The sequence below is a fragment of the Saimiri boliviensis genome, chromosome 16, assembly GCF_048565385.1.
Source record: "Saimiri boliviensis isolate mSaiBol1 chromosome 16, mSaiBol1.pri, whole genome shotgun sequence".
Classification (NCBI taxonomy): Eukaryota; Metazoa; Chordata; class Mammalia; order Primates; family Cebidae; genus Saimiri; species Saimiri boliviensis.
Window position 1 is genome coordinate 69,701,277 of NC_133464.1, and position 13,149 is coordinate 69,714,425.

The 13,149-nt window shown below is 34.1% G+C and overlaps 1 protein-coding gene across 3 annotated transcripts in view; it reads right to left on the reverse strand.

The window, feature by feature from the left end:
- Positions 1 to 13,149, reverse strand: part of COG6 (component of oligomeric golgi complex 6) — a 142,398-nt gene that overhangs the window by 43,893 nt on the left and 85,356 nt on the right. The window lies entirely within an intron of this gene.

Here is a 13,149-nt window from a genome sequence, read left to right on the forward strand (position 1 = left end):
GTTTCATGTAGAAAGTTAATGCATAAGTTACATAACTAGGCACAGCAAAGTAAGCATGCCCCAAAATACTCTCTCCTTCATTAAAGTAACGAGAACAAAAAACTAATAAAACATACCCCAAACATACAAGAAAATATAGGTCATGCTGAGAAAAACATCTCAGTAGAAACATTCCCCGAAGAAGTCCAGATGTTAGATTTACTAGACAAGGACTTTAAACAAGCTATTTTAGGTACGTTCAAAGACTGAAGGAAATCATGTCTGAAAAACTAAAGTACGAAACTAAAGTATGAAAACAATGTCCCACCGAATAGAGAATATCAATAAAGAGACAGGAATAATAAAACATAACCAAGTAGAAGTTCTGGAGTCAAAAAGTGCAATAGCTGAAATGAAAAATTCACGATAGGGGTCTTACAGCAGATTCTTTTTTTTTAAGACAGGGTCTTTCTCTGTCACTTAGGATAAAGTACAGTGGTGCTATCACAGCTCATTGCAGCCTTAACCTCCCATGCTCAAGTGATCATTCTATTTCAGTCTCCCAAGTATTAGTAGCTAGGACTACAGGCTCATGCTACCATGCCTGGCTAATTTTATTTTTTGTAGAGATGGTAGTCTTTTTATGTTGCCCAGGCTGGCCTCAAGCTCATGGGCTCAACTGATCCTCTTGCCTTAGCCTCCCAAAATGCTATGATTACCAGTGTGAACTGCTGTGCCTGGCCTTATAGCAGAGTTAAGCAAGCAGAATAAATAATCAGTGAACTTAAAAATAGGTGAATTATAGAGTCTGAGAAACAGAAAAAAAACGAATAAAAGAAAACGGGCTGGGCATAGTGGCTCATGCCTGTAATCCCAACACTTTGGGAAGCTGAGGTGGGAAGATCATGAGGTCAGAAGTTCGAGACCAGCCTGACCAACATGATGAAACCCCATCTCTACCAAAAATACAAAAATTAGCTGGGCATGGTGGCACGAGTCTATAATCCCAGCTGCTCAGGAGGCTGAGGCAGGAGAATCGCTTGAATCCAGGAGGTGGAGGCTGCAGTGAACCGAGATTGCACCACTGACTCCAGCCTGGTCAAAAGAGACTCAGTCTCAAAAAAAAAAAAAAAAAAAAAAAAAAGACCAGCACGTCAAAGATGAGACATCATCTAACAACATACATATAAAGGGGATCCCAGAAGGAAAGAACAAAGAGAAAAATGCAGTAAAGAAACAATGGCAGAAAGCGTTCCAATTTTGATTTTAAAAGACATTAATCAACATCCAAGAAGCTAACTGACCTCCCAGAAGGGTAAACTCAAGAGACTTACAGTAACACACATCAAAATCAAACTGTCAAAAGACAAAGAGATAATCTTCAAAGTAACTAGAAAGAAATAACTCATTATGAACAAGGGATTTCTGACAAGATCAATAGCTGATTTCTCACCAGAAAACATGCAGGCCAGAGGCACTGGATGACATATGCACAGGCTGAAATAAATAGACTGTCAATCAAGTATTTCAAATTCAGCAAAACTATTCTTCAAGAATAAAGGAGAAATTAAGACACTCCCAAATAAAGGCAAAAATTCTTCACTAGCATATCTGCCCTACAAGACATAGACTAAGGAAAATTGGACACTAGAAAGTACTTGATCCATATGAAGAAATAAAGAGCACTGGTCAAGGCTCCAACAAAGATAAGTATAAAAGATAGTTTTCATGTATTTTTTGTTCATAAGTCTAATTTAAAAGAAAACTGCATGAGGCAATAAAAGAAAAACTGCATGAGTCTATGTTGATGGGCATACAATGTAATAAGGTTTAATTACATTAATAATAGCATAAAGGAAGAGGAGAATTGAGCTATATAGGAGCAAAGTTTTTGTATACTATGAAAGGTATGTTGGTATTATCTTAATTAGATTGTTATAAATTAATATGCTAATTGTAATTCCCAGGGCACCACTCAGGAAATATAAGTAACCCTATGCCCACAAACATATATATTTAAGTGATAAGAGAATTAAATTAGTATACTAGAAAATATCTACTTAATGTAAAAGAAGTAACAGGGACACAGAGGAAAAAGGAAATCATTTAAGACATACAGAAAACAAAGAGCAAAATGCAGACATAAATCCTACTCTACCCCCACTTAAGTATAAATTGATAAAACCTGATAATCAAAAGGCAGAGACTAGAAGATTAATTTGGAAAACGACAACATGTACCAACTATATGCCAACTTCAAGAAACACACTTTTAAGACAAAAATAAATTGGATGTAAAAGGATATAAAAAGAAATACCTTGCAAACAACTGAAAGAAAGCTAGATTAAATTAGCTACACTAATATGCTAATATCAGACAAAACAGACTTTAAGACAAAAATTATTACTAGAAATAAAGCATGTCTGATAATAAAGGGTCAATCCATCAATAATTATAAACATACATGTACCCAACAAAAAAGCCCAAAAACACATGAAGCCAAAACTTACAAAACTGAAAGAAAATATTTCTTGTAAAGAGATACGTATTTCAAGTTCCCCAATTTCTTCAGTTTCATCTCCTTTTCTTTCATTAAATTCAAATAAATGTGAACTTAAAAAAACCCTCCAGAATATGATCTTACCTTCACAAAAGTATTCTTCTATCATTCCTACTTAAAATGGTATCTAGACTGTTGTTAAATTGATGATAATAAAGTTAACTAATATTATTTCTAAGTGGAGGCTTTTTAAACTTTCATCTTTGTGCTCTTCTCCATGGTTTAAATTAAGTATAAGTATATGCATATCAGTTTCACAAAATTAATAGAGTGATCTCTGCTCCTCTAAAAGCAATATGCAGTTAATAACAGTTAATTAAGGGTGAGAGGATGTGGATAACTGTTTTCTTCTTTGTGTTTCCATTTGTTTTTAAAATAAATGTACATTCAATAGAAATCAATATACTTATAATTCTAAAAATTTATATGTAAAGGTATTACATATATATACATGCATATACATAAGTAATATAAACTGAAGATACTCAAAAAATTTTTCAGTGTCATCTTTAGCTTAGTACAAATCAGAAAGATCTGCTAGCATTCTAATAGTTATAATATAGAAATAACCATAGAAACCAGAGCAAACACGTTATATGTGTCGGTTACCAATACCTTTCATAAATAGAAAAAAAAAAATCTAACAAATCCTCCAGGGAAGCTACATGAGGAGTACAGCTCTAGCAGAACTAGAAACCTTGTATAATTAAGAACCTAAACGTTCAATGTTTAATTTTCTCTTCTAAGTTATAAACTATAGTATATAGTAAGTGTGTGTGTATATACATATATATATATATATATATATATATATAGAGAGAGAGAGAGAGAGAGAGAGAGAGAGAGAGAGAGAGGGAAAGAGAGTATATAGTCTTTTGGAAGCAATAAATCTTAAAAATTTTTTTTTTTTTAAATTTTAATAGCTTTTGGTGTACAAGTAGTTTCCGGTTACATGGATGAACTGTACTGTGGTCCAAGATTTTAGTGCACCCGTCATTCAAGTAGTGTATATTGTGCTCAATATGGAATTTGTATCCCTCACTCCTCATCTTCTCCCACTTCTGAGTTTCCATAGTACATTATATCACTCTGTGTACCTTTGTGTACCCATAGCTTAGCTCCCACTTACAAGTGAAAACATACAGTTTTTGGTTTCCTATTCCTGAGTTGCTTCACTTAGAATAATGGCCTCCTGCTCCAATCAAGTTTTTGCAATTTCTTTATCCACTCATTGGTTGATGGGCACTTAGGTTGGTTCCATATCTTTACAACTGTGACTGTGCTGCAATAAACGCACATGTGCAAGTGTCTTTTTGATATAATGACGTCTATTCCTTTGGGTAGATACCCAGCAGTGGGACTGCTGGATTGAATGGTAGATCTTTTAGTTCTTTAAGAAATCTCCCTACTGTTTTCCATGGAGGTTGTACTAATTTACATTCCCACCAGCAGTACATAAGGATTCCCTTTCACCACATCCACACCAATATCTTTGTTCTGTTTTGTTTTTTTACTTTTTAATAATGGTCAGTCTTACAGGAGTAAGGTGGTGTCTCACTGTGGTTTTAATTTGCACTTCCTTGATGATTAGTGATGTTGAGCATTTTTTCATATGCTTGTTAGCCATCTGTATAGCTTCTTTTGAGAAATATCTGTTTATGTCATTTGCCCACTTATTGATGGAATTATTTGTTTTTTTTTCTTTTTGATTTGTCTGGTTTCATGTATTCTGGATATTAGTCCTTTTTCAGATGCATAGTTTGCAAATATTTTCTCTGTGGGTTGTGTGTTTCCTCTGATGATTATTTCTTTGGCTGTACAGAAGCTTTTTAGTTTAATTAGGTCCCATTTACTTACTTTTATTTATTTATTTTTGTTGCACTTGGAAGCAATAAATCTTAAAAAAAAAAACTTTCAAAAATCCACACAAGAGATTTTTAATTGCCAAACAAAACAGAAGATCAATGATGTAAAACTTACACACTGATGGGAGTAAGTTGAAAGAAAATTTTTTTCTCCCTTGAAATAAGTTCTTTAAGGAGCTTAAATTTAGAGCTAAAGTCACGCCTTGCCATAATTGAGTTGATGGTAAATTATTGCAAGTGAGTGCTACCTGAACTCAAATCATTCAACAAACTGCCATTCTATGAGGTGCTTTTACACACATCCATTAGATCAGCAACAGGTAAGAACCATACTTCTAAAGCAAAGTGAAAATTATGGCAGTTTATCAGATAAACAAACTTTGTGACTGAAATCCTATAGCAGAATAACAGAAAGAAAATGTGAAGAGGAAAAATAGCTCAATAATATCCTTCTGTCACTTTAGTTTCAGTTCATAAAATTAATTTCTAATGGTTAAACTCTGTATGAGACAAGTTTTTATTTCTTTTGAAGTCCCTCCAGTGCATTCTTGCACTTACTTTATACAAATCATAACCTTCCCTTAGGAAGAGACCCTCTTTACTATGTGTTTCATATTTCCATTTAAGGTTGTGGAGGCCAAACACTAGAATTAAGTAGGCTCTGTTATATAGAGAACCTAAAACAAGCAGTAGCAACCATTAGAAAATAAACAAAATACACTTTATGAACTTCATGTAAAACAATAATCACAATGCAGAAGATCCTATAAGCTTTAAGTTGTGTAGAAAATCCAAGTTTATTCACACTCTACTTCCTTGGAAACCAGCCAGCATCAGTAAGTGACTGGCAGATGCATTCTTAGAGTGATGTGACTGGGAGAAAGAGGTGTTAATATTATCACTGCTACTTATGCCAGGACTTGAGCTATTCATAGAAATCTTACACACTGATGGAAAAAAGTTGAAGAAAATGTGAACTTTTGCCTTACAAATAAAGATTTCCCTCTTTTTTATTCTGTACGTTTGACTTTCCCCTCTACTTTTGTCATGATCTTCAACTCTCAGAAATGTTAACGAGTTGTAACCTGACATGGGCCATACGACACTTTGCTGAATATCTACAGCAAGCATGCAAATACTTGCTCAGGCAGGTAAGCTTTGTTGTAAATATGGTCATATGTTACTTCCAAATATCTATATCATGGATATGTGCCATTAACCTAAGCTAAGCACGTTCATGTGAATGAATGGATATAAAATCACTGGTCATATTCAAAGCATACTCCCTTAGGGACAATGAGCAAATATCTTATGCTTGTTTTTAAATCCAAAGTACAAGGCTGCTAAAATGACATGTGAGAGTGTCTACTTCAATTAGATTAGACTCCTTATTTCAGGCACATATCTTCTTTACTGCTCTTTCACAATGTTTTAATCATAACGGATGTCAATAAAAACTGCTGACTGTGCCCCTTAACATTCAATTTACGTTCCTGCAGCATAGTTACAACGCAAAACATATATATATGTATATATATATGTATATATCACTATACATTTAATAAATTGTTTTGAAATGCCAATGGACTAAACAGCAAGTCATTTCTATTTTTTTTTTTTTTTTTTTTGAGACGGAGTTTCGCTCTTGTTACCCAGGCTGGAGTGCAATGGCGCCATCTCGGCTCACCGCAACCTCCGCCTCATGGGTTCAGGCAATTCTCCTGCCTCAGCCTCCTGAGTAGCTGGGATTACAGGCACGCACCACCATGCCCAGCTAATTTTTTGTATTTTTAGTAGAGATTGGGTTTCACCATGTTGACCAGGATGGTCTCGATCTCTTGACCTCGTGATCCACCCGCCTCGGCCTCCCAAAGTGCTGGGATTACAGGCGTGAGCCACTGCGCCCGGCAAGTCATTTCTTAATAAGTCTCTGGACAATAAACATGTTCCAACAGTACTAAAAGAGAATGCTTTGGCATTATTAACGATATTGAATAGGGAAAATGAACCAAAATAATTCATCTAAAACTGGCTTCTGCATGGAAGAATGGGAACCATAAGTACAGTATTGAAGATATTTGCAAAAATAAAGAATTAATATTTTATTAAGCCACAATAATATGTTAAATGAAAAATGCAAGACACACATCAGGGCTGGGCATGATGGCATACACATCAGGGCTGGGCATGATGGCTCACACTTCATGTCTCAGCACTTTGGGAGGTGCAGGCGGGCAGATCACCTGAAGTCAGGAGTTCGAGACCAACCTGGCTAACATGGTGAAATTCCGCCTCAACTAAAAGTACAAAAATGAGCTGGGTGTTGTGGCACATGCCTGTAATTCCAGCTACTCAGGAGGCTGAGGCAGGAGAATCATTTGAACCCAGGAGACGGAGGATGCAGTGAGCTGAGATTATGCCAGTGCACTCCAGCCTGGGCAACAGAGTGAGAAACCATCTCAAAACAAAAACAAAAACAAAATTGTATGCACATCATGTGTACAGGGGTGTGTAGACTCATTTTTAAAAGATTGAAATAAAAATACTGAATATTACCTATAGTTATGTTTAAACTTTATATTTCTATCTTCAAAATGAATAGATTATTTTGTAACATGTGAAAAAATAATCTAAAAACTGTACCATGTACTTTTCATGTCACCTTCATTTAATCCTAAAGCGCCTAAGGTATATATTATTCCCATTTTACAGAAGATGAGTAAGACTGATGAGAAGGAGGAGGAAGGAATAATGTCACATTTTATATATGAAGAAACTAAAGCAAGGACAGATTAAATAACCTGCCAAAGTGCCCAATGTTCGCAGAAGGGGCACAGCTTAGACTCTCACACAAGCATCGACTCTAGAGGTCATGCTTATAACCACGACACCAAAGTGTTAATTTGGATTTTCACAGGTGGTATTTTTACTTGAATTTTATACAATTAAGTTTTTCAGAGAGAATGCTGTAGATCTTAGATTCTTCTGTAGGATCATAGATCTTGATAGGATCATAGATCTATGATAAGGCAATATTAACAGCTGTTTCTTAAGATTATGACCGCATTGAAGTCTATGAGCACTAATGGCTCCAGTATCTTACAACCTATTTGAGGCCTTCTTCAAGTTTACAGAAAGCATCCTTTCTTCCTAAATGTTTGGTTACATTGAGATTTTGCTAGCTAATTTTATATCTTTGTGACTCACATGCTTTAAACTTTTCAAACCAGTGATTCTTACGTGTTACAGGGGGAGGAGGAAGACAGACATCTTTTAAGAATATAATTGAAATTACCATTTGTTTTTCAGAAAAAAAAGACAAATCTACGGAAAATTATACAAACAATTATAGATTAATAGAAGTCCACTCATGGGCTCCAATGTAATCTTAAACACAAGTAAAATTAGGTATACTGTTTTATAAGTTCAGAATTTTTAAAAGACAGAAATTAGCATTATATGGTAAGCTTAAATTTTTTATTTTGCCAAAAACAAAAGCTAATGTCAAAAAAAAAAAAAAAAGAAAAGAAAAGAAAGGAAAAAAGAACCAGCTAATGTCTTCATTAGCTGAAGACTAGGTAAGTAGTAGAAATTACCTACTGGGTGCAACATACAGTAATCAGGTAATGGTTACACTAAAAGCCCAGACTGCACCACTACATAATATATAAATGTAACATGATTGCATTAGTATCTTATAAATCTATAAAAATTAACAATAAATAAAAGGAAAATGTTAAAAAGGAACTATTATGTAGGGAACATCCACAAGGAAGTAGGTACAGGCTTAGCAATTAGGCAGACTTGGATTTATATTCACCCTCAGTAACTATGTGACCTAGGGCAGGTTTATCTAAGTTTACTGTGCCACAATTCTTTGTTATACATATAGTAAAAACTCAGTTACATAGTGACGACTTATTGAAAGTCACATAATGATTAGAAAAGTGAGACTTTCAGTCCAGCTCTAACAGACTCCAAAGCCTAGGATTTCTCCCCGAGCCATATATTGTCTTTCTAATGTGGAGCCATCAATTGCTTACATGAGATGAATTTTTAATTTAAGAAAGGCTTTACTTGTATTGCAGCACAAAAACCACCTGCAACTTCACTACTGGTACTAAGACAACCAATTATTAAACATCAACTTAACTGGAAAAAAACATAAAAATCAGTCTCAGGTAACCTAAGAAATACATATGTAGCTACAGACAAAGATGACTGAGAAGATTAGCTTCTAAAGCCCTTCCAGGTTTTCAAACTATCAAACATCTGTAGAAGACCTACTATGAGAACATGGTATTCGGTCCAGTTATATTTTACTAGACATTATGACATAAATCAAGACCAAAGGCAAGACAAATTTAAAGCAAGAAAAATAAACTAACTTAAACCACACTCACACAAATTAAACTGGACCCCTATCCTTATACCACACTAAAAATCTGAGATGGACTGAAGGCCTAAATGTGGAAGCTAAAATAATCAAGCTTCTTAGAGAAAAACATGGAAGAATATTCTCATGACCCTGGAATAGGCAAAGATTTCTTAAACAGGACACAAAAGGAACTAATCATGAAATGAAAGCTTGTCATACAAGCCTGAATTAAAAATTGAGACTTTCTGTTGATCTAATACACAATTAAGAAAGTGAAAAGACAGTTCAAAAACTGGTAGAAAATATCTGTAATGCTTATGATTCCATAAAGGACTTGTATCCAGACATTTTTGAAAACCGTTAGAAATCAATAAGAGAAAGATAACAACTTGATAAAGAATCTGTGCAACAGGCTTTAAAAGACAACTTCACAAGAAAGTATATCTAGCAGCCAAGAAATATGAAAAACTGTTCAACACCATTAATCTTGAAAGAAGTGCAAACTATAAACAAATGAAATACCACCACACACTTTCTACAACAGCTAAAATTAAGAAGACTAACAACATCACGTACTGGAAAAACATGGAACAACTGAAACTCCCACATTTCTGGTGGAGTGATCTAGCACAATTACTTTGGAAAAATGCTTAGTAATACCTGCTAAAGCTAATCAATGTTATAATACAGATATTCTATATCTGGGCATACATACAACAGAAATAAAAACTTATGTCCACCAATAAATGCATAATAATATTCATAACAGCTTTACTTAAAATAAGAACTAGAAATGTCCCAAATGTCCATCAGTAATAGAAAGGATAAATAAATTGTGGTGCATATATATAACAAAATTACTACACAGCAACTAAAAAATGAACTACTGAACAGGCAACATGTATGAATCTTACAGATATGTTAAATTAAACAAATCAGAGCCAAAAAAAGTATACACTGTATGAATCTATTTACATGAAGTTAATAGCAGAGAAAATAGGAGGCAGTCATCAGTCAGACAGCAGTTTATACTGGGGTTGGATATTGACTAGAAAGGGGAATGAGGATGCCTCCTGAGGTGCTAGGAATGTCTTATATCTTATCTGGGTGATAGTCAATGAGCATATGCAAATATAAACATTCAATGAACTATACACTTTAGACTTGGGAACTATATCTGCAGTTAAAAAGAAAGCTCATTTATTCTTATGTATATTATTGTATACATTAAAAATCAAGTCTTATTGTTATTATGAAATACTTATTTCATAATTTTAGTATTTTCCAAGTGACAAAGTTGAAGTACACAGAAAAATTTCACATTTAAAAGCATTTAAAGGCTGGGCATGGTGGCTCATAACTGTAATACTAGCACTTTGAGAGGCTGAGGTAGGTGGATTGCTTGAGGCTAGAAGTTTGAGACAAGCCTGGCTAACATAGTGAAACCCTGTCTCTACTACAAAAATTGGGTGGACATGGTGGTGGGTGCCTGTAATCCCAGCTACTCAGGAGGCTGAGGCAGGAGAATTCCTTGAACCAAGGAGGAGGAAGTTGTAGTGAACTGAGATTGCACCACTGAACTCCAGCCTGGATAACAGAGACACTCTGTCTCAACTCATCAATCAATAAAAATAAAAGCATTTAAGCTACTGAAAACTTCATATTCCATATATTAGAACCTCTCTTTTTTTTAATGTGTAGAGCTAGATACAGAAGTTCTCATTCTTCTTGTGACTACATTTTATCCCTTCTGTAGTCTAGGTGCTCTGACTTTTACTAGAGAAAAATAAAGAAGTTGCACCATAAAAATTCCAAAAGCTGTTTCTATGACTTCATCCACCTACCAACTTTAGTTTTATTCTTTCAGCTATCTTCCATTTAAGGTCCTCTAACTTTCTGTTCTGTAGTTTCTTAGAAGGCTCTTCAACCATTTGCTTTCAAATAATAAAGACGAACCAACCAAAAATAAAGTCCTCATATTTTTAAACTAATTTCCTCATTCTCTCTCTCTATATATATTTATTAAAAAAATATATAAAGGAATATATATATATATATATATATTCCTTTTGCTCTATCTAAATACATACCTTCTAGTAATTGACAATATGTGGAATTTAAGTTTTTAAGTCAATAAAATTGTCCAAGATAAATCTAAGAGTACAAACTAACATGTTTGAAATAATTTCAAATTACAACTTATTTTACACACTTTCATTTTTAAAAATGTTAAAGCATTTTGAATAAAAAAAATTTGTTTTTTTGTTTGTTTTTCCTGGCGGAACAATCTGTAAGGAATAATGTAAAACTCAAACTATTCAACCAGAACAGCACCTCTCAAACTTTAATGAGCACATGAATGTCCTGGGAATCCTATTAAAATGCATAATTTGATTCAGTAGGTCTGGAGTAGGGCCTGCGATATTTGCATGTCTAGTAAGTTCCCAGATGATGCCCAAGCTGCTAATCCACATATTATGCTATGCGTAGTAAAAAGATTCAAAACAGTAACCATATCCTAGAATTTAAATGACAATTTATTTAAAGAATCAAATTTTTTTCATTTGTTTGTTTTTCTCCAGAGGACTGAGCAAATCAATCCTGACTATTAATTTGATATGGGTTTCATTTAAGACAGGCTCTAGCCTTTCAATTAGAATTGCATTATTACTATAGTGAGAAATAATTTTAGAAAATGTCAGTCTAGCCTAAATTGATACAGCACTGTGTCTTTCGCAGTATAGGTACATATTCTCTTTAAACTTCAGTAGATTTGCAGTTATGAATATTTCAAGAGAGCTTGATAAGGAAGGGAGTATGCATACTTGAATACTCAAGTGCTTCAAACTGCTTTGTTAGAGAAAAGGTACGTCTTTCAATAAAATTATGTCCTTGAATTTTCTTTTTTTCATGCTGAATAAAGAATTAGCTCCCAAGTATGTCTTTTTAAAAGCACAAAAGCAACCATATTTTTTAAAATTCCTCTCTGGCTACACCTTTATTTTAAAAGCTGCTCTTTCTAACAATTATACTATCCACTTAAAATTCTATTAACAAAAATTTCCACTTGGGTGCTTTGCTAATGAAGAACATTCTACAATAAATATTGTTTTCTTCATAAAGCTACAATGCTTTTAGAGAAAGTGAAATGGTTTACAAGAAGCAGAATAAGGAAAAGATATAACAAATAGAAAATTACGGAACATTAAAATTTGATGAAAGGAAGATATTCTTTTAAAAAAACTGAAATGGTTGTAGATAAAAGCAACATATAAGTTGTAAAGAGAATCATAATACAGTCACAATCTAATGTAAAAATAAATCTAAATATGGCCCAGTTCATATTGGAGAAAAATATCGAGGGTTCTACTAATAATAATGATATCAGAACCCATTTGTTGCTATAAACTCACATAAGCTGCAATATTGATTGGTAATTAATAGATTTAAATTACTTCTTCCCTCATTTTCACCCTATTCTGTTCAAGTTTTAGTTGAAAGATGTCATCTTTTAGTTGCCTTTTACTATCCATTACAGATGACCCTTAAACAACACATGTTTAAACCACATAGGTTCACATTTACATAGATTTTCTTCTCCCTCTGCTACTCTCTGAGACAGCAAGAGCAATCCCTCTTCTTCATCCTCTTCAGCCTACTCAATGTGAACACAATGAGGATGAAGACCTTTATGATGATTCACTTCCATTTAATAAGTAGTAAATATATTTTCTCTCCCTTATGATTTTCTTAATAACATTTTCTTTTCACTAGCTTACTTTAAGAATATAGTATATAACACATACAACAAAAAATGTATTAACTGACTGCTTATGTTATTAGCAAGGCTTCCAGTCAATAGTAGGCTAATCAGCAGTTACATTTTGAGAGTCAAAAGTCATACACAGATTTTTCAACTGCACGGGGGGCAGCATCCGAACCTGTATTTTCCTGTTTCGTTGCCGCTTTCATTTTAACTTTAATGTGACTAATAAAATATACAGAAGTTTACTAAGGGGAAATAAATGGAAAACCACTTGGGGAAGAATAAAATTCTAACTTTTCAGTATGAAGAATAATAAACTTCAGTAGATTAAAAATTTGTTTTAAAAGTGAAACCAGGGCCAGGGCCAGGTGTGGTGGCTCACGCCTGTAATTAAATCACCGTGGGAGGCTGAGGCAGGATGATTGCCTGAGGCCAGTAGTTTGAGACAAACCTGGGCAAAATAGCGAAACGATGTCTCTATCCAAAAAAAAAAAAAAATTAAATTAGCCAGGCATGGTGACATGTGCCTATTGTCCCAGCTACTAGGGAGGCTGAGGCAGAAGGATGATTTGAGCCCAGGAATTCAAGGCTGCAGAGAGCT